Genomic DNA, 22228 nt, shown 5'->3' on the forward strand with positions numbered 1-22228 from the left:
CCAATACTTTTCTTTTATTTATTTACATGGCATTACTTTATTTATATATATAGTTCATAAGTCAAACATTAAGGTTACCTTATACATACATTTAATAATTATAAACTCGTAAGTAGAAATAACTAGGCATAATCGAATGAAGCTTTTAAGGAAAATCATAATTTCGGCTTGATATAAATATATAACCATCACTTAAGATATGTAACATGTCTCATCGAACTCAAACATGTTTCATCATATAATCATGAATCAATTTCAGCCACAATAACCACTCAATGCAGAAACATGCATCATTTGTGATAATCTCAATCTGTTATTTAATCACAATATCTATTTCGGTAGAAGCTTTTAATATAACCGATTAAAACATATTACTTAATTCAACAGTCAATCACGTATGTAACCTTGTTATGACACAACATGGCCGAACATGCTTTTTACTCATATACATACTATGTGTTTTTACCTTAAATTAAACACCACACTTCACATTTTATTCCATACAAACAATTGACTAACTATTCATGGGACAATTTATGTATTACGATTTGCCTTACATAACTGAATTCCATTACTAGAAGCCATGAACATATCCATAGATTTCATCGCCGAAAATTACTAAAACTAAGTTCACTAAACATTACAATTAGAACATATAAGACTAAGACTAAACATGGTGATCAAATGCACTTATTCACTAAATAAATTAGTATAAAACACATTCAAAGCAGCTAAACATGCTTACGATAGATTTCTCTATATCTCATGCAAAGCCATTGACCAAATTCAACATTCGAACAAATAACTCACACTATATCCATTCATGGAACACAACATATTAATCAAAATGGACTTATACCATTATCAAACTAGAACCGAACACAATCATAGAAATAAGCCATGTTCGCATGGCCTTAATACAAAATCAAAGTTCAATATTGTCCAGGACACATTCCAGCCTATACATGCCATAATTCGAGTTTAACTTATAAAGGTACCAAAATAGCTGATAGTGTGATGAACTTTACTGACGGTCCTTGAGCTTGTAGCTTGACTCCAAAATCTATAAAATAGAAACAAATATACACAGTAAGCTATTATAGCTTAGTAAGTCATAAGAAAATAAACACTTTAATAATACAATAAACTTATCTTATTAACCCGAATTATAGTTTCATGACCAAAGCTTATCCTTAAACCCACTATAAGATATAATGGTACACTACTATATACCAATTCTTTTACCTTGATCGAATACTTACATAAAAAAATTAACCATCATCAATCAACATTTCGGGTCCAAAATGTCACCAAATAATTGAGCATGCTTACCATTAAAAAAAGTTCAAGAATCGATATGACATTGCGCACACAAAATCCTTATTTGGCCGAATACTCACCAAGGCACTTATCATATTAGTAACCAACTTTCAAAGGCAATAATCATATTAAAATTTTATACATATTCACCCAAATGCAAAATTTCAAATATCGAAATAATATTGCATATACATATATTAATTACATAATCGAAAATACCATATCATACTTACCTATGTATATAGGTTATTCATGACATACTAACTATTCATTTAGTAAGCCAAATACACATAGCATACACATTTTCTACTTTATTTGCACCATACAAGATTTATAATATATAGTCACGGTGTTTACGTAACTTACCTCAAGTAAATAACATATTAAATCATACCTGGTATATAGCACAATTAACACATTCAAGCTTGATTTACCCTTGCCCGATGAACCATTCAGAATTTGATAGGACACTCGGATAATCACACAAATTGTACACTACCAACGTCCCAGACATGGTCTTACATGTAATCACATATCGATGCTACTGTCCTAGACAGGGTCTTACTCGTAAACACATATCGGTATCACATATCGATGCCATGGTCTATATCGATGCCATGGTCTTACTCGTACACATAAATCAGAATCCTATGTCATGACATATGTATCCTAACTATTCTTAAGGTTCATACGGGGCTTTCGAACGTCGTAACTCGGTTGAAACAATTTTGGAAACATAGTAATTAAGCTAAATCATATTCAGCTATAGTTTAAATAAAATCATAAATTTCATTTCAGCATGTATATTTTGTATTTATTTTAAACTAAATACGTCTATTTGCTTATAAACTTACCTCGGACAATGGAAAACCGGTACGGATCTACTAGTCGACAATTTTCGTTTTTCCCTAGTCCAAATTTGATTTCTTTGGTTCTTGATCTAAACATATTCAAATTAAGCTCATTCAAACATATTTTCATTCAATTTAGTCCAAAATCACATAAATGAGCAAATTACCATTTTACCCCTGACATTTACAATTTTTACAATTTAGTCCCTATTGCACAAAACACAAAATATTCAAAATTTCAAGGTACCCATGTTTGGCCGAATATCCCTAGTGTTCATACAAGCCCATATTTTTTATTTATTTCACATTTTAGTCCCTCAAATTATTATTTTTGTAATTTAGTCCTAATTACTCAAAATCATCAAAAACTCCAATACAAAACTTGTTAATCTAAAACATTTCTTTCATATTTCATCATCAAACAACAAAAATCACAAGCTATCAACAATGGCACAACTCAAAATGTTCATGAAAATAAAAAATGTAAAAATTATCAAAAATCGAACAAAAATGAACTTTGATTGAGCTTGAATATTGGCCGAACCCTAGCTTGGTTTCTTTCTTTTTCTTTTGTTTATATTTGGCAAGAAAAATGAAGAAATAACATATATGTTGTCTTTATTTTATGTTTTATTATGTATAATATAACATATTATAAGTTAAAATTTAATTTACCAATATAACCTTAATGAATTAATGATAAAACCTTATAATGCAAGCCTAATACCGTCCAACTAACACGAAAGTGGGCTCTTTACAACATAAAGGTTCCCACTAAAGCATCCAATAACAAATAGGTCCCTTTTAGAAATAACCACCAAATTTTTATTTTACGCGATTAAGTCCTTTTATTAAATCGAACACCTAAACGACAAAATTAAATCACGAAAATTTCACAGACATAAATTCACACAGAATAAACACATAAAATAATTTTAAAATATTTTTCTGACTCGGATTCATGGTCCAGAAATGACCTTTCCGATTAGGGTCTAAGTCGGGCTGTTATAATTAGAGCTTTGGTTAATAATACCTTCAACTGTTTCAACTTTGGCAACATGCAACAGACCATTCAAATTTTCACATGCTATAACTTTATCAAGTAGAACAGCTTAATGATGATAATATTACTCGATTAGGACAATCCAATAAGCATATCTTTGTATCATACTTTCTAGAATACCTTTTCTTAATTCAGACTATCCATTTACAAACTCATGAATACACAAAATTTATTACCATACTCGAAGATACTTTAAATACACGTAACTCAATTCATACTTCCATTGACTAGTTCACTTTGACAAAACAACTGATTTGATTTCAACTGTCAAATAATATCATATCAAAATACTCTCTTCTTCATGCTGATAAAGCAACTCATTCACACAGTCTTTCAAATTTCTCTTAACATGTTAATCAAAGGTCTTGCAACCATATTAACTCAAGGAAACAGAATATTTGATTTAACACATTAACTTTAGTCAGGCTTACCTGAGGGAAGAGATCCATCATATAATTTTGAGCTTGTGCTCTCATTATTTATACCTTTTCCAAAGACAATTCCTTCCACGAAAATAAGAGAAATCTAGACACCAGAATCACCCCATTCCTATTGTTGAATCCAGGAATATAATCATAATAACCATAGTCACCACAGACTAAAGAACATACTTTAAAGATGAGTCATGTCCGATAATTTACACAATAAAGACGATAAGAAAACCCAAATATGATATCATAACAGAAATCAGAGAACATAACGCATAAGCAAATAATTATAAAGATCAGGATGATCCCCTAGAGAAAATCAAAAGAAAAACACTATTTATCAGCTCTAGACTTCCTTTGTAACAGAGATAATATATTTTCCATATATACACATAAGACAAAGCATCATCCAATAGAAATAGAAGAATAACCTCACATAAATTTTTACCATCGTCTTTTCCCCGACATAATAGAATAGAATCCCAAAGAGATAAGACAATGTCGATTTTAATTCAAACAGACTCACAGTGCTTTCATCTGACATTAGAGTTAGTCAACATACTCATACAATAAGATTTTCATCAGAAAGAAAACGATCATATAAACTCCTAAGGATAATTGAGTATATAGAACACCCGAAAAAGTCATCATAATTTACTCAATCACAACTATTACACACAAACATCTTTACAACTCAATTTTCATTTCTCTGACTAATTCTATTATCACGAACCCCATAGTATTCCATTCGTTAACGAAAACCAATTCGGGAGGAATTTCAGCAACATACCTTTAGACTTTATACCCAATTGAATCGAATAGCCAAGACAAATTTTCTTTTTTATCCATGACCTTACATGATCTATAGAATCTTTAAAACATTCCTATATTTCTTCCAAAACTGTATTCACTTTCCAAACTATTCTAATCTCTATATGCATTACCAATTATTTCACCACTGAACTCTTTAGTTTCATACTTGTGAACTTATTCAATATAATTCTCGTGAATTTTCATCATAGAGCAACACTGGTAAGGGGCTGAGGTCGTAAAGCCTCTAACTTGACTCTCATAAATACACACATATAACTTTGCGTTCATCATTAACATAACATCATCCTAATCATATAATTCACCTTAAACAAATTAACATACGTATTAATGCTACACAAACTTACCGGTTGCATTTATTCAAACAAGTGTACATAAATACACATTTCGTCAATTTTTGATTAACTTATTATATTCACGTAATCAAACAAGTCAGGTACATTGCATCATATGAATGCCAAACAAACATGGATGAGCTGATCATAACATAAACTTTCATCTCGTACATCATCGCATACACATCATAAACCTTTATTCATACCTTTATAAGCCTCAATTCATTATAAGTGTACTTTACTTAGATACTTTAGTATCAATATCAACATGGTCGGATGTAGCTCAGTTGGAGAGTATCTCTGTCGAAGCAAGATAGATCTCATCTGCGCCGGAAGACATCACACTATCACAGATTATTTGGCATGTATAGATAGAATTTCACATTACGCTAGGTTAGTCCGAGAATCGACTAAACCATAGCTCTGATACCACTAAATGTAACACCCCTCATCTGAGTCTGAGGCTAGGACAGGGTACGAGGCATTACCAAACTTAAACGTACACAATTATGTAAAAACAAGCCATAAAAAAATTTCATTCAAATTAAAGACATTCATTCATATTCATAATGTCCCTTATACGGGCTTATGAGGCCCCAAACCCACATCGGGGGTGGTTCAAGACTAAACTCAGAACTTACGAACTTTTTACAACATTCAGAAAATTTTCTAGTTTTTGAGAGTCACACGCCCGTGTGGGTAGGCCTTGTAGTCACACTCGCCCATGTGGCTCGGACACGTCCGTGTCCTCAGCACGTGTAACTCTTTGTTTATGATGTCAGCAATATTTTAAGGTCACACGGCCAAAACACACGCCCGTGTGCTAGACTGTGTCTTCCACAGGGCAGATACACAAGGCCATGTCTCTGTCAATGTGGCCAACACTTAGCCTATTTTCCAAGCCTTGGGCAACCTTAATCCCTCACACACTTATACAACATCAAAGGCATAGAACATGGTATCGAATTAAAGTTTAAACCTCCTCAATTAACTTACAAACATAACATTTGCATGTCATCATGCTTGTGTTCCTCATACTCATTTGACCTTATCTATTATAATACCACTTATACTTTTATACCACGGTTATCATCATACTAATTAACTTCAACTTAATTATAGAAAAAAAGTATAACCACATCGCACAAGATCTCGGTACATATAAGCACATGATCACATTTCAGGTATTAGCACATTGCACATGGATAAATAGGTTTACAAACCCATAACCAATATAAGTCACATTTCAGGGCTATATACACTTAAATCATTATAGGCCAATAAATTTGGCCAAACCATTAAACACATAACACAAAGGACTAAGTCTGTATACATGCCACTCACTTGAAAAGACTTAAGGTTTATCGATCCCAAAATTGATAATTTGATAGTGTGATGCTGCCTCTGACGATCTCCAACCCAGAGCTAACCTAGCAACACTAAAGAAATGAAAAGGAAGGGGTAATCTATATAGCTTAGTAAGTTCGTATGAAAATAATAAGCAATTTATTAACATGCTTCTACCAATTCTCACATCATGATCTCAAGGTAAAACAATCATAATTGCACTTTTTACATATGTTCATGTCAAACTATTTACTCGCGTTATAGTCACTAAATTATTAATATCTTGAGCTACAGAATTCTAAATTAAGATCCGTTAAAAGAATTTGAAACTAGACTCATATATATTTCTACTATAAAATGTTCAGAATTTATGGATTAGCCAATAAGTATAGTTTATTCTTCAAATTTACCTCTATTCTGCTATTTGATAGCTTCGACCTTTCTTTACTAAAAATTAATTATATCCTAGTACGGAATTTGAATGATGTTCCCGTCTATTTCTATTGAAAATAGACTTATTAAAAATTTTATTCATACAAAATTTAACGAATAATTATTTTCATACAATTTTAATGATTTTCCAAAGTTAAGACAGGGGCGCCCAAAATCACTTTGACCCTGTCTCACAAAAATTCAAATATCTCATAATATGAAATTCTTTTGCTTACAACGTTTCTCTATGTGAAACTAGACTCAATAAGCTTTAATTTTATATTTTATTCAACCTCAAACTCAATTTCCACAATTTTTGGTAAATTTTCAAAGTCTGACAGTTGTTGTTGTCCAAAACTATTTTAGTGTAAAGCGATGATGCTAAGTTTATAACACCTTTACAAATCATTTCCACCATCATGGTAAAAATACATTTTTTTATACATCAAAAGCCTAGACCCATAATTACAAGGTCATCACAATTTCGATCTCATAAGCATGACTTAATTATTTGCATCCTTACCAAAAGTGCATCATAAATCGAAATCATTTCTCATGAGTTTTGCGTACATACTTATACCACTTCGTAACATAATCATTCATTATCACAACTTTGATATAATCTTTGAATTACCCGTTGAACCACTTGGAATACTAAAGGATACTCGTAAATCTCATACACATTAAAAGATACCAATACCATGTCCCAGACGTGGTCTTACATGGGATCTCGCATCGATGCCAACAGTCTAGCTATGGTCTTACATGGTCCCAGACATGGTCTTATACGAGACCTCATGTCGATGCCAATGCCATATCCCAAATATGGTCTTGCATGGGATCTCATACTAATATCGATGCCATGTCCTAAACGAGGTTTTATATGGGATCTCTTATCGAGGCCGATGCCATATCCCAAATATGGTCTTACATGAGATCTCAATATTCACATGTCGTGATATTCGTATCTTAGCTATTCCTAAGGTTCAACCAGGATTTCTAATACACCAACTTTCGTCGAGTCATCATTGAGACATCATGAATCAATTTCATAAAGCCGAATACATATACATATACATTTCATATAATATTTAAGCATTAAACATATAATAGTAACATGTTGCACTATTTTCATACAAACTTACCTCGATACTAAAAATGGCGAAAAGAGACCTAACCATCAATTTCTCGTTTTTCCCCCATTTTAGGTCTGAACCTCGTTTTCTTTGATCTATAATATCGCATTTAGTCTATTTATTAGTCACATTATTCAATGTGATCCAAAAATCATACTATGGAAAAATTACATTTTTGCCCCTAAAGTTCCACATATTTACACTTTTGCCCCTAGGCTCGTAAACTGATTTTCATTCAATTTCTTTGTTCATTAAGCCTATCCGAATTATTTTCATAAGTATAGCAGCCCATAATTTTCACTAAATCACACTTTTATGAAAAGTTGTATAACTTTTACAAATTAGTCCTTTTGAGCGTTTTCACCTAAAACTACTTAGCAAAAGTCATTTAAGACAACAAACATTCATATTCCTCTCTTAAACATCAAAATACACACATGTAGCACATGGGTAAATTTTTAAACATCAACCCTAGCTCAAATAAATGGTAGAAATAGATAGATTTTGTTACGGGGACTGCCAAAACATAAAAATCATTAAAAATGGGGCTAGAATGGACTTACAATCGAACTCGGAAGCTTGAAAAACCCTAGACATGGTTTCTCCATGCAACTTTCAGCCATAGCTTGAAGATGGACAAAAATTGGCTTTTAATTTTGTTTTTAATTCATTTTAATTACTAAATAACCAAAATGCCCCTAACTTAAAAATATTCTATTTCACCTATTTCATGTCCAGTTTTAACCAAAAAATTAACTAATAATCTAATTACCATATAAGGACGTCCAATTTAAAATTTCATAACAATTGGACACCTCTAGCATGTAGAACTCAACTTTTTCACTTTTTACGATATAGTCCTTTTAACTAAATTGAGTGCCCAAACGTCAAAATTTTCAAACAAAATTTTCAAAAAATCATTTCGTGAAACTGTAGACCATAAAAATATAAAAAAAAATAATTTTCTTACGTCAGATTTGTGGTCTCGAAACCACTGTTCCAACTAGGCCCAAAATTAGGCTATTACAACTGAGTCTAGTGCTTGGGATAATTTAAAGATAATTAAGAGAGGAGTGATGGTTAAATATAGCAAAGGTTCAAATAAAATTTGGCCATATAGTCTTGAAGTTGGGTTTCAAAGGATAAAATTCATCATGGTTGGCTTGAAAGGCTCAAACGTTCAAACAAAAGTTGCCTAAACCATTTTCAACTTCCCATGCTTCATAGGATTTCGCCTCAAGAAACTACTAAGTCAGTTCTAGAGAGTTAACATGAACGATTTCCTCATTGTTAAAAGTGAATAGACACTATACACCAGGTATGAGTCTAGAAAAAAAGAGGTGAGTCAATTTGACTGCTTATGTAACACCCCAAACCCAGCCTAGACGTTACGGCCGAATCTGGTGATGTCACATTGAAGTGTTTTCCGTAAAGTGTTATATTAATGAAAACACTTACTATATATTTAATCTCTTTGTGTGTTTCTAAGCCATGTCATTCATTTCAAAACTTGTGTCACTATCCAAAAAGTATTTACTTTAAAATCGGTATTCATTTCCAAAAATATCATTTTATAGTGGAACCTTTTTAAAACAGTTGCGTACTTGCGTTTACTTTGTAAAAACATTGTTTCTATTGAAAACTCGAGTTTTCCTATCACTAGCAGTTATAAACCAATGCAAATAAAAATCCCCAATTAAAAATAAAATCAATAGAGGCCTTATTACAACAAAAATACCCCAAAATAAAATTATAATTTAAAATTTTAATATGGAATTACGCGCGGTAATGTGGCCACCTTCGAGTCCCTCACAACACCGACCTACCTAAGCCTAAGGATTACCTGTACAAATGAATAGATGGGTGAGTTTATGAAAACTCAGTGTGTAATCCCATATAAGCAAATAGCCAGAAAACAAGCACAGTTCGGGCCTAAGCCCTTTTTAGTAACAGTGACAATATCAGTTTGGGCTTTAGCCCATCTCAATATAGAAATAGTCATGTGCTTGGGTCTTGGACCATTACAATAACAATAATTAGTGCAGTAACAGTAATCAGTGCAATAACAATATACAAGTCCTACCCATCCAGCCTCTACACTCTATCTTCGTCCAACCCTACACTCCATATGGGGATATAATCAACCCACCCATCCCTACACTCCAAAATTAGCACCGGTTGCGGTACTAAGCAATAATATGCAGCTGGGCTGGCAGTAATTTAGGCACGAAGCCTTTCAGTACAGTTCCTCCGATCAGTATAAACCCATCCCCATGCAATGCATCATATAGTCATGTCCTGTCATATCATAAAATCATACATGTATCCATTACAGTTTAAATAACATGCTAAAATACGGTCATACATGCACATATATGTATACATCGCATAAGGAAAAACAGTCATCTTACCATATAAGGGCAAAATAGTCATTTTACCACATAAGGGCAAAATAGTCATTTTACTACATAAGGGCAAAAAAGTCATTTTACCACATAAGGGCAAAACAGTCATTTTACCACATTAAGGCAAAATAGTCACTATACCACATAAGAGCAAAGTAGTCATTTTACCGCATATGGGCAAAATAGTCATTTTACCACAAAAGGGCAAAATAATCATTTTACCATACAAGGGCAAAACAATCATTTTACCACATAAGGGCAAAATAATCATTTTACCAGATAAGGGCAAAATAGTCATTTATCAATTTGGGGTCCAGGCACACTTACCGACCCCACAGTAGGTCCACAGTCATCTCGTGCGTTCCATGCAACCTTAATAGTCATACAGTGAAAATTGGCCCATAGCCCATATTACGGGCCCATGTGGGCCCACACTCCCGTGTGGTCCACATAGCCCAGAAATGGCCTTAGCCGTGTGGATACATAGCCTAGCCCAATATTCTTCCCCACGTACATGTGGTTCACTCGAGTGGGGCCCACATGCTCGTAGGGCCCACACGGCCTAGTTCGGCCCAACATGGCCTAAAATGGGCTCGACCCATGAAATCGCTCATGGATGGCCTCAATGTTCATACGCCCATGTGTAGGCATTCGGACTACCACACAAGCAAGCGCACGCCCGTGTATCATCAACGATCACTTATGTCGGCTTTTGCCAATTTACGATTAGGACAGTGTTATTACACACCTGAAATATTATTTTATGCTAACACCACCATGCTCACTCCGACACCCTAAAAACGTCAAGCTAAAGTTTAGTTCAGGTTTATTCATGATCGAAATGCGGTAGTGAAATTGGAAACAACAACAATTACTCAAAGTTCACTTACCCTTAACACTTCAACGATCCAACAACCAAAACGGTGTTATAACGGCCCCGTTTCACCCAAAATTCCTTGCTGTCAAACAGAGATTAACCCTGTAGTTACTCACATTTAACAAATAATTACCCAAAATTTGATGGGGGTAAAACCAATTATAATCACAAAAATCTTTTACCTTCAGTCTATCAATAGAGATCCTAAATACTCAAAACGTTGAAGACCTCTAGTCAGCCTCTCGATTAACACCTAACATCAAACGAACACTTTCTTTAATACTTGATCAAAACAAAACTATAGATTAACCGAAATTAAACTTACCGTGTGCGCAAGACTCAAAGTTGCACCGAAAGACTATATGAATAAAGAGAATAAAGTGGAAGGTGGTGTGACAAGAACCGAAATTCGACAGTAAGGTGGGGAAGAAAACAATAGAGAAAAAAAACGAAAGGAAAAGAAAAGATAGAGAGAGGACGAACAATCAGTAGAGAGAAAATACTACTTAAAAAAAACAACAACACAATTGACATCAACAAGCTAGGAATAGTCACCAAAAGAAAAGAAAGGAGAAATGGAAGCTAAAGAGGAGATTCAACCGAGAGAATGAATTCCAAAACGTCAAAAATTAGGAACAACCGAACTTTGTGTGAATAAATTCAGAAATGCCTAAAATTGTGGTGACTTTTCTCATTAAAACTCTTATTAACCTTCCTCAAGAACTCCACCTCTTGAAGTTTCAATTTAACTAGGACACCACCACACCACCGGCCAAACAGCAAAATAAAAAACACTCATGCACGCCCAAGGACTCAAACCCAAGACCACTTGCGTTTTGACACCCCACTTAACCACCAGCCCAACAGACCCATTCTGATATGAAATACTCATATTTATTTAAAAGCCTACTAACGAGAGACATAGTTTATTCATATAAAAACAATTTTTTTGCACAAGCCAAGGCTTGAACGTAAGACTTCTCAGACACTTCCCAGAACACTTAACCATTGAAACAAATACAGAGTTGTGTCACTTCCTTGCTCAACTAAACATTTATAGGCAGCCTCCTAACTATTCCCATGCTCAAGGCCTAATACTTTCAGGCCCAAAATTCGGGGCGTTACAACTTAAGTACCGAGCTCTCTCTAAATTCAATCCTAGACATGTATATATCTATTGCCACACTTTATAATTTACGACTTGTTTATTTTTATTAATGATTTCCACCTCTTGTTTTATTATGCAAAAATAAAAATTTCTAATTAAACTTAATCCCAAAATAACCTAAGAATAAAATAAAATAAAGTCAAGATCCCCCTTTTTGTTTTATTTGCAAATCCTTCCGAATTCGACTCATCTTTTGTTCCATCATCTTTGTTTTTGCATGAATCGCTTCGCTCTTTCTTCGATAGTGGACACCATGGTTCAAATATGAAATCTGGAAACTCAAGCACAAAATAAACGGGCTATTGTATATTTTCGTAAGAGCTCTTCTCATTGAGTCATCCCTTATTTTTTAATATCTTCAGTAAGCTTGTTGTTGCCATTGCATATGATGCATTATGTCCATCAACTTTGATAGCTCATCTCGAAGATCTAGGCTAGGTGATGGAGTTCTGAACATTGAAGTTGCGACATCAGGTTTAGTTTCTAGTTCCATTGGTTCTGCCTTATCAGGGATTTCAACTAATTGCATCGGTTCGATCTCTGTGGAATCTACTTCTTCTTCTTCAGGATCCTTATTTTCTTCAACTCATTGCTGTAGAATAGAGTCTCCAGCTATTCAGTAGAAGTCCCAACCTGTGATTGTGCCCTGGCTATAACCTATCTTGTTTACGTTTGACAGAAGTTTAGCTTTCAAGCACAAAATTGTTACCATAAAAGGAAAGTAAGCTGGGCCAGAACTTCTAGCCGTACAATTTTGCATTTCTCTTAGAATGATTTTTCCCACATCAATGGCTTTTCCAGTTAAAATCGAGTATAATAAGACCATTCGCTCTAATAAATTTTTGTCCCATGTGAAATAGGCATAAGGCTCAATCGAATGAAATAGAGCCATACCTTCGCGAGTGGTGTCAAATATTCTCTTCGACAAGTGTGAATTCCTTGCTTTGACACAACCCACTTGGAATTTGGAACTATAAGTTCCTCGAGAGTTTCTTGCAGATTTTCAAGCTGAATATTGCTCATCAAGGAAGAATATTTGTCGTTTTCAAAATATAAAGAATTCTTAGCATTTGAGGATATTGGTACTTTGATTCTGCGAACAGAAACTTCCGTCAACTCACTAGGTCTTTTCTCACAAAACAACTCCCAATTGAGAGTTTCAGCAACCTGACGAATGAGCACCATGAATCAATATAATTGTTTTTTTTTTAGTTTAAAGTATTTCTGTGGATGCATCTGTTGATTCTTGAAAATACTTTCGTATCTCGCTTTGGCTTCGTCATAGAGGAAAACTTTTTTGATTCGTCAATTTGGGCAGAGGCACGAGTTACGAGTTCTCTAGCAAGGCATGATTAACCTAAACATAAGATGGAAACAATCTTTCTCAAAAATTTAATTAGTATAAACTATTAATAATTTAATAAATTAAATAATTAAATAAAATTAAAATTTAGGAGAAAAATTTGCCTTACCACCCTTCTTATAAAAATTAAGAACTCCTAAAAAAATAATTATTGTAACACCCCTAACTCGTATCCATTGTCGGAGTAGCGTTACGAGGCATTACCTATCAACATACAACATTTAGCTTACATTTATTAACCTTAAGCATTTATTCTCATATCATTCAAAACAATCACGATGTCCCTTATAAGGGCCTGCGAGGCTTAAACATGCTTTAGAAGTGGTTCGAGACTAAACCGGTAACATTCAAAAATTATGGAAAAACCTAGAAATTTTTCAATCATACAAGGTTCACATGCCCATGTGAACAGCCAATGTGCCTCACACTGCTAGTAGACACGTCCATGTCTTAGCCCGTGTGAAAACAGGGCATACGTGACACCCCTAATTTGACCCTAGTCGGGAAGTGGTTTCGGGACCGCTAAACCGAGTTGCTGAAATAATTGAATATAATATTTTATGTCTATTATATGTATATATGCATGTGTGAAAATTTCATGTTTGAATTTTGTTAATTGTAAGTGAATTTTATTAAATAGGACTTATGTGAGAAAAATTAGAAATGTGCTAGGCAAATGTGAAGTGGCCTATTAATGCATGTTATGAAAATGATGGGTTTGCATGTCAACTTACCCAAAATTTGAGCTACTGGCCGGCCATGCTATGGGTGGAAACATGTTGGGAACATGTTTGCCTAGTGTCTTATGTTAGAAAGAATAAATAAAGGGTTAGTAATTAAGTAATGAAAAGGGAGGGGTGATGAAAACAAAGTTGTCTCATCCATCCCCCACCATCATTTGCCGTAACTAGACAAAGAAAAGAAAAAAAAAGAGAAAGGGTGTTCATCCTTTAACACCTTGGCCGAAAATTTGAAGGAGGAAGGAGAGGCGTCCAACAAGGGAAAGGAAAAAGTGATCGAATAGCCGCCGAAATTGTTCGACCACATCCGAGGTAAGTTTTAAGTGATTAAACGTTGAGTAAATTCAATTATAATAGGACATGATGAGTTGATTTAATAAGATATGATGTGGCCATGATATGTTCTAAGCTCAAATGGTAAGTTCTTAAGTGTTTGAGCTTGGGAATTCAAGGGTAATTTGAAATAGTCTGCTTAGGACAGCAGCAGTAACGTGATTTTAGAAAATCACCATAAATTTATGGATTTGAATTAGAGGCTGAATGAGACATGAAATTAAAGCTTAATGAGTCTAGTTTCTTATAAAAGAAACCGTGTAAGCAAAGGAATTTCCGATAATGAGATACTTAAAGTTGTGTGAGACAGCGCAGAATAACACTGTAATCCTCTGTTCTGTTTTAGAAAATCATTATAAATTGTAAAAAAATGGTTATAAGATAAAATTTATATGCTTAGACTCCTTAATGATTCTAGTTTCAAATGAAATCAAATACAACACATTTTGAATTCAGTAAAATGAGAAATTGATTCGTAGTGAAGAGTGGTCAGATTAGTCAAACAGTGAAACAGGGGAAACTTTAAGAAAAATATGGTATTGATTGGCCAAACCTAAAATTCTGGAAATTTTATGGATGGAAGATATACGAGTCTAAATTCAGGAAAAATTAACGCAAAGTGATTTGGAGTTTTGTAACTCCAGTCATAAATAATTTAGTGACTATTGCTCAGGAAAAACAGCTTGTGCTGAATTTGAGATTATGTTGTGAACCTTGATAAACTTGTTTTAGTTGCTCACAAGCTATTGATTAAACCCATACTTGAATTCTAAATCGTGATATTGTAGGTTTATGAGTATTCGAATATGAAATGATAGTATGGCCTAATGGCCGATGTGATGAATGTGAAAGTGTATATATGTGATAAGGCCTAATGGCCGATGTGATGAATGTGAAAGTGCATATATGTGATAATGCCTAATGGCCGATGTGATGAATGTGAAAGTGTATATATGTGATAAGGCCAAATGGCCGATGTGATGAATGTGAAAGTGTATATATGTGATAATGCCTAATGGCCGATGTGATGAATGTGAAAGTGTATATATGTGATAATGCCTAATGGCCGATGTGATGAATGTGAAAGTGTATATATGTGATAAGGCCTAATGGCCGATGTGATGAATGTGAAAGTGTATATATATGTGATAGGGCCTAATGGCCGATGTGATGAATGTGAAAGTGTATATATATGTGATAGGGCCTAATGGCCGATGTGATGAATGTGAAGTGTATATATATGTGATAGGGCCTAATGGCCGATGTGATGAATGTGAAAGTGTATATATATGTGATAGGGCCTAATGGCCGATGTGATGAATGTGATAAGTCCCGAAGGCATTTGTGTCAGTACTATATCCGGGTTAAAACCCCGCAGGCTTTATGCGAGAATATTATCACTGATTAATGTCCGTAAGCTTCGTGCTCGTACTATATCCGAGCTCTAAAGACCCGATGACTACGTGTGGGGATTTTGTCCGGGTAAGACCCGATAACTTCGGGTGGAGATTATGTCCGGGTAAGACTTCGTAATAAGAATTGCTTATAAATATATTCAATGCGAAAGGTTAAACAGGTATGTACTCTAAGTTTATATGTGAGCTTGATTTGCACTAAATCATAAGGTAGTTATGTGACGCATACGAGAGCAATCTATGAGACTATTCCTATGATTATGTGACATCGGATCAGAGTGAGAGGTTATGTGAAATCATACGATATATCTATGTCACATGAGCTCACTATTATGTGAAAGTTTATCTGCCTATTGTATATGATGAGATGTGCATATTCGGTAAAGGGATGGTATGCCCGAAGGAAGAGGGAAATAAAAATACGAACTACTATGTTATAATTTGATTGTTATCTGTTGACACTACTTAAAACTTACTAAGCATTGTAATGGTTACTCCGTTTACTCTGTTTCCTCTGTTTTATAGATCTCATTGCGAAGCTACAGGCTCGGGGATCATCAGTAACTAGTCACACTATCACTATCCACTGTTTGGTACTGCTATGTTTTGGATTATCTTATGGCATGTATAAAATAGACTAGTGGCGGAAGAATATTTTGGTTAATGTATATAGCCATGCGAAAATGGCTTATATATGTTTGAGCATAATGTTATAATCATTTGGTATGGAATGGTTAATCACTATCATAATTTGTGCTATTTATGCTAAATGGGCTAGTTGAATCATGGAAACTATGAAATAGGTAAAGTCTACCTTAAAGGCAGATGCTGGCAGCAGCAGTGATGTAGATTTGGGAAAATCACTAAAAATATTAGGATTGGAATTAAATAATGAATAAATTATGTAAATGAACCTTGATGAATCTATTTTCATATGAAAGTAACGAAACGATCATATGGACAGTATGTTAAGAGATATTCAGGTTCTCGTGAGACAGGCCCAGAACGGTTTCTGGATTCCCTGTTCCGAGTTTGGAAATTCATTATAAATTAACCAGTGATAATTAGGAGTCATGCCATATATGTATAGATTTGTCTTTTAGTTTAGTTTCTATAGAAACAAACGGCATCAGTATTGAAGCTCTGTGCAGGGAGATATCCAAGTTGTAATGCGCAAAGGTCAGTGTAGTCAATCCCTGTAACATGGGAGACTTTGACTAATAAACTGTACTAGTTGGCCTGACCAAAAATTCTAGAAAAAAATATGTAGATGGGCATATGAGTTTAGTTTCAGGGAAAATTTACGGAACTGTATTTCGAGTTTCAGAACTCAAGATATAATTTTTAAATCGACTAGTACGCAGACTGGCAGCTTGTCTGGGAAATTTTTTTAAGTGGTTTGAAGTCTGTTAACACCTCGTGTTCGACTCCGGCGACGGCCTCGGGTTTGGGGTGTTACATTTGATTGGTATCAGAGCTACGGTTTAGTCGATTCTAGGACTAACGTAGCACGCGTGAGACTATTTATACATGCCATAAAGTGATAAAATGATAGTGTGATGATTTTTGGCTATTAAAATGTGTTTGCTATATTGTAATGAATCTTGATCCCGATCGAGCTGTAGCAAGCTTCTGACTATGAGAATTTGCGATATAACTTCATTTAGATATGCCTAAATTATTAAGTTGATCAGGTACGTATCATGTTCTCGTATTTGAATTTCGATTTGGATTGAATTATAAGGGTATAAGTGATGCAATTTTGAAGGAGTGTTATGACTATAAATGTGATTTTTGTATGTGGCTATGGAACTGGAAGTTGAATGGTCGATAAGCATGTTGTGTTTGTATTCAAGTAATGTAAATGATATACTAATGTGTATTTCTATATTTGTATATGTATGTAGAGACGAAATTGTCGAATGTAAAAAGGCAGTGAAGCGTATAGAGTGGTTGGTTTTCAGCACTAAGTGTGCGGGCAAGAAGTGTTCACGGATGTGAGATTGGCACTAAGTGTGCGGGCAATAAGTGTTCACGGTTGTGAGATTGGCACTAAGTGTGCGAGTTTAAAGTACATGGCACTAAGTGTGCGTGGTTGATTATTAAGCACTATGTGTGTGAACCCACTATATATATATTTTCTATCAATTATTTATATTAAGGGTGCGACCTTACCAAGTCGATTTCAGACAGCGGAAAGGGGTAAGTTCTTGAGTAATAGAGCTTAAATTATGATTTGATTAGATCATGCTTTAAGCAAATCAAAATCATGCTCTTTGTGTGTGGCTATTGAGCCGAAATTGCAGGAATGATAAGTGTCTTGTGTTTGAGTTTTGCTAATGAAAATGAAATACGAATGTGTCATGATTTATTGTTAAATGTGCATGGTTATTCGAATGATGTCCGGGCTAAGTCCCGAAGGCTTTGTGCTAAGTGACCATATCCGGACTAAGATCCGAAGGCATTGGTGCGAGTTACTAAATCCGGGCTAAGTCCCGAAGAGCATTCATGCTAGTGATGTATCGGGCTAAGTTCCGAAGAGCATTCATGCTAGTGATATATCCGGGCTAAGTCCCGAGGAGCATTCGTGCTAGTGATGTATCCGGGCTAAGTTCCGAAGAGCATTCGTGCTAGTGATATATCCGTGCTAAACCCCAAAGAGCATTCGTGCTGGTGTTATATCCGGGCTAGGTCCCGAAGAGTAATCATGCTGGTGACGTGTATTCGGGCCTTCGTGCCTAGTAGGCTTCGTGCCGGTAATTTGAGCAAAGTTTAAGTGCTCATTACTATACGAATTCAAATTTAAATGAGACGATATGTTTAAAAGTGTACATACATGATGTTTATAGACTTGGTTAAGTCATTTCAATGTGTATTAACGAATGAATAAGATCACTATGTATGTGAATGATTAGAGGCACTGTGTGTGTGCGAATTCCTTTAACCGAGCACTATGAGTGCGAGATCGGTCAGTGGGCACTAAGTGTGTGAAGTGGAGTTCATGTAAGACCTCGTTTGGGACGAAGGCATTGATTTGAGATAGTGTGTAAGACCATGTCTGGGACATGGCATCGGCTCGATATGTGAGAATATGTAAGACCATATCTAGGATATGGCATTGGAAGAGCTATATGTGCTATTGCTGAATGGACACTATTTTGTTAATCTTGTTCAAGAAATTATTTTGATTAAGTTTCGACATTCGAAAGTTTGAAAGAATTTTTGATGAATGTTGATAATTTTGGATATACGAGTTATGCGCTAGAATAAATCTCATGCTAGTGTATTATATTAGGCTTTATGCCTATTCTACTGTATACGGGTAACGTTAACTATGATTGAATGTGCTAAATGAACTAAATGTTCAGGTACGTGGAAGTTGACTTTTCTTTGGAAATGAGTTTAGTTGAATATTGAGATGTGATAAAGTTATAAAGGATATTTATTGGGATGTTTGAGTATATGTGTACTTTCGGTTAGGTTACAGCTTATTCATGAATGAAAATGTGGGTTACAAATATGTGGGTTGATGATGTGAATTATACATGTTAATATGTGCTCAATATGTGTTTGAAATGCATTTGTGAATTAAGTTAAGTGATTATTGCTTATGAAATCAAGAAAATGAGATATATGTGCATACTTGTAGAAATGTTTATGTATTTGTTTTAAGATAAGAAATGATTTTATGGATCGATGCGAAATCAGTAATGAATTACAATTGCTATCGATGAGCTAATGTTTATATGGATATAATTCAATAAGAGGACGTTATCCTAAACTATGCATCGGTAGAAATTTTCGAGGACGAAAATCCCTAAAGGGGGAAGAGTTGTCACACCCCTAATTTGACCCTAGTCGGGAAGTGGTTTCGGGACCGCTAAACCGAGTTACAGAAATAATTGAATATAATATTTTATGTCTATTATATGTATATATGCATGTGTGAAAATTTCATGTTTGAATTTTGTTAATTGTAAGTGAATTTTATTAAATAGGACTTATGTGAGAAAAATTAGAAATGTGCTAGGCAAATGTGAAGTGGCCTATTAATGCATGTTATGAAATGATGGGTTTGCATGTCAAATTACCCAAAATTTGAGCTAGTGGCCGGCCATGCTATGGGTGGAAACATGTTGGGAACATGTTGGCCTAGTGTCTTATGTTAGAAAGAATAAATAAAGGGTTAGTAATTAAGTAATGAAAAGGGAGGGGTGATGAAAACAAAGTTGTCTCATCCATCCCCCCCATCATTTGCCGTAACTAGACAAAGAAAAGAAAAAAAAAAGAGAAAGGGTGTTCATCCTTTAACACCTTGGCCGAAAATTTGAAGGAGGAAGGAAGAAGAAAGGTTGAAGAGATTCGGCCATGCATGTAACTAGACTAAGGTATGTTTGATGATGTTCCATGAGATGCATGCATGTTTTAGTTGTTAGTTTGAGTTCTACCTAGCCCATGGTCTAAATCTTGCTATGTGATGGAGATGATATTCGGCCATGGGTGTTGTCTTTCTTGGTTGGTGTTTTGATGTTGTGGTGATGAGGCATGAAGATGATTGAGCTTGAGTGTTTAATAAAAGGTTTGGATGTGAGAGTGTGTGAGGAGTAGAAATGAGGGTCTTAGCAACTTCATGAAGGTTCGGCCATGGTGCTTCAATATTGCACTTGTGTTTAACCCTAGGATTAATTAGTTATATGGTTAGTATGGGTATGGGTGACCGAATATGAGAGCATGAATAATGGAGAGTTGGTGAATCGATATGTGGTAAATGTTAAGTGTTAAATGAGATAGAAATGATAGATTAATGTTGCGCATTCGGCTATAGTTAGGCATGTTGATGATCTTATCTTGACTTAGATAACTAGGCATAAAGGGTGGTAATGAGGTTGAGGTTGTTGATGGTATTGGGTAACAATGAACATTCGCATCACTGGGAGCTTATGTATGTTGAGTTTAAAATTAGCAAAGGTGATTACCGAATGTCCAAGTATGCATATGCATGTGTGATTAGATTATTGATAGTATGGTAATTGCATGAGGTTATTAGCCGAATAGATAAGAACATAAAGTAGCAAGATGAAATTTTACCATGTCGTTTCGTATGTCATAAAATCATTAAAATGTGGATACCAAATATGTAGCAAAGCGGTTAAATGAGTTAATTATTTGTTAAGCTCAAGACTCTAAAGGAGAGGCGTCCAACAAGGAAAGGAAAAAGTGATCGAATAGCCGCCGAAATTGTTCGACCACATCCGAGGTAAGTTTTAAGTGATTAAACATTGAGTAAATTCAATATAATAGGACATGATGAGTTGATTTAATAAGATATGATGTGGCCATGATATGTTCTAAGCTCAAATGGTAAGTTCTTAAGTGTTGAGCTTGGGAATTCAAGGTAATGAAATAGCTTAGGACAGCAGCAGTAACGTGACTTTAGAAAATCACCATAAATTTATGGATTTGAATTAGAGGGTGAATGGGACATGAAATTAAAGCTTAATGAGTCTAGTTTCTTATAAAAGAAACCGTGTAAGCAAAGGATTTTCCGATAACGAGATACTTAAAGTTGTGTGAGACAGCGCAGAATAACACTGTAATCCTCTGTTCTGTATTAGAAAATCATTATAAATTGTAAAAAAATGGTTATAAGATAAAATTTATATGCTTAGACTCCTTAATGAGTATAGTTTCAAATGAAATCAAATACAACACATTTTGAATTCAGTAAAATGAGAAATTGATTCGTAGTGAAGAGTGGTCAGATTAGTCAAACAGTGAAACAGGGGAAACTTTAAGAAAAATATGGTATTGATTGGCCAAACCTAAAATTCTGGAAATTTTATGGATGGAAGATATACGAACTATATTCCGGAAAAATTAACGGAAAGTGATTTGGAGTTTGGTAGCTCCAGTCATAAATAATTAGTGACTATGCTCAGGAAAAACAGCTTGTGCTGAATTGAGATTATGTTTGACCTTATAAACTTGTTTTAGTTTTCACAACTATTGATTAACCCATACTTAATTTCTTATTTAATTGTTTGTATATTTTTTATATGTTTTATGTATTTGTATTTCGAAATAAATAAAATAGATTAGTATTGGACCTAATCCGATGGTGATGGGAATTGTGATAAGTGTGTATAATAGTGATAAGGCCTAATGCCGATTGTGATTGATATTT

Source organism: Gossypium hirsutum, chromosome A07 (genome assembly GCF_007990345.1).
Source record: "Gossypium hirsutum isolate 1008001.06 chromosome A07, Gossypium_hirsutum_v2.1, whole genome shotgun sequence".
NCBI lineage: Eukaryota > Viridiplantae > Streptophyta > Magnoliopsida > Malvales > Malvaceae > Gossypium > Gossypium hirsutum.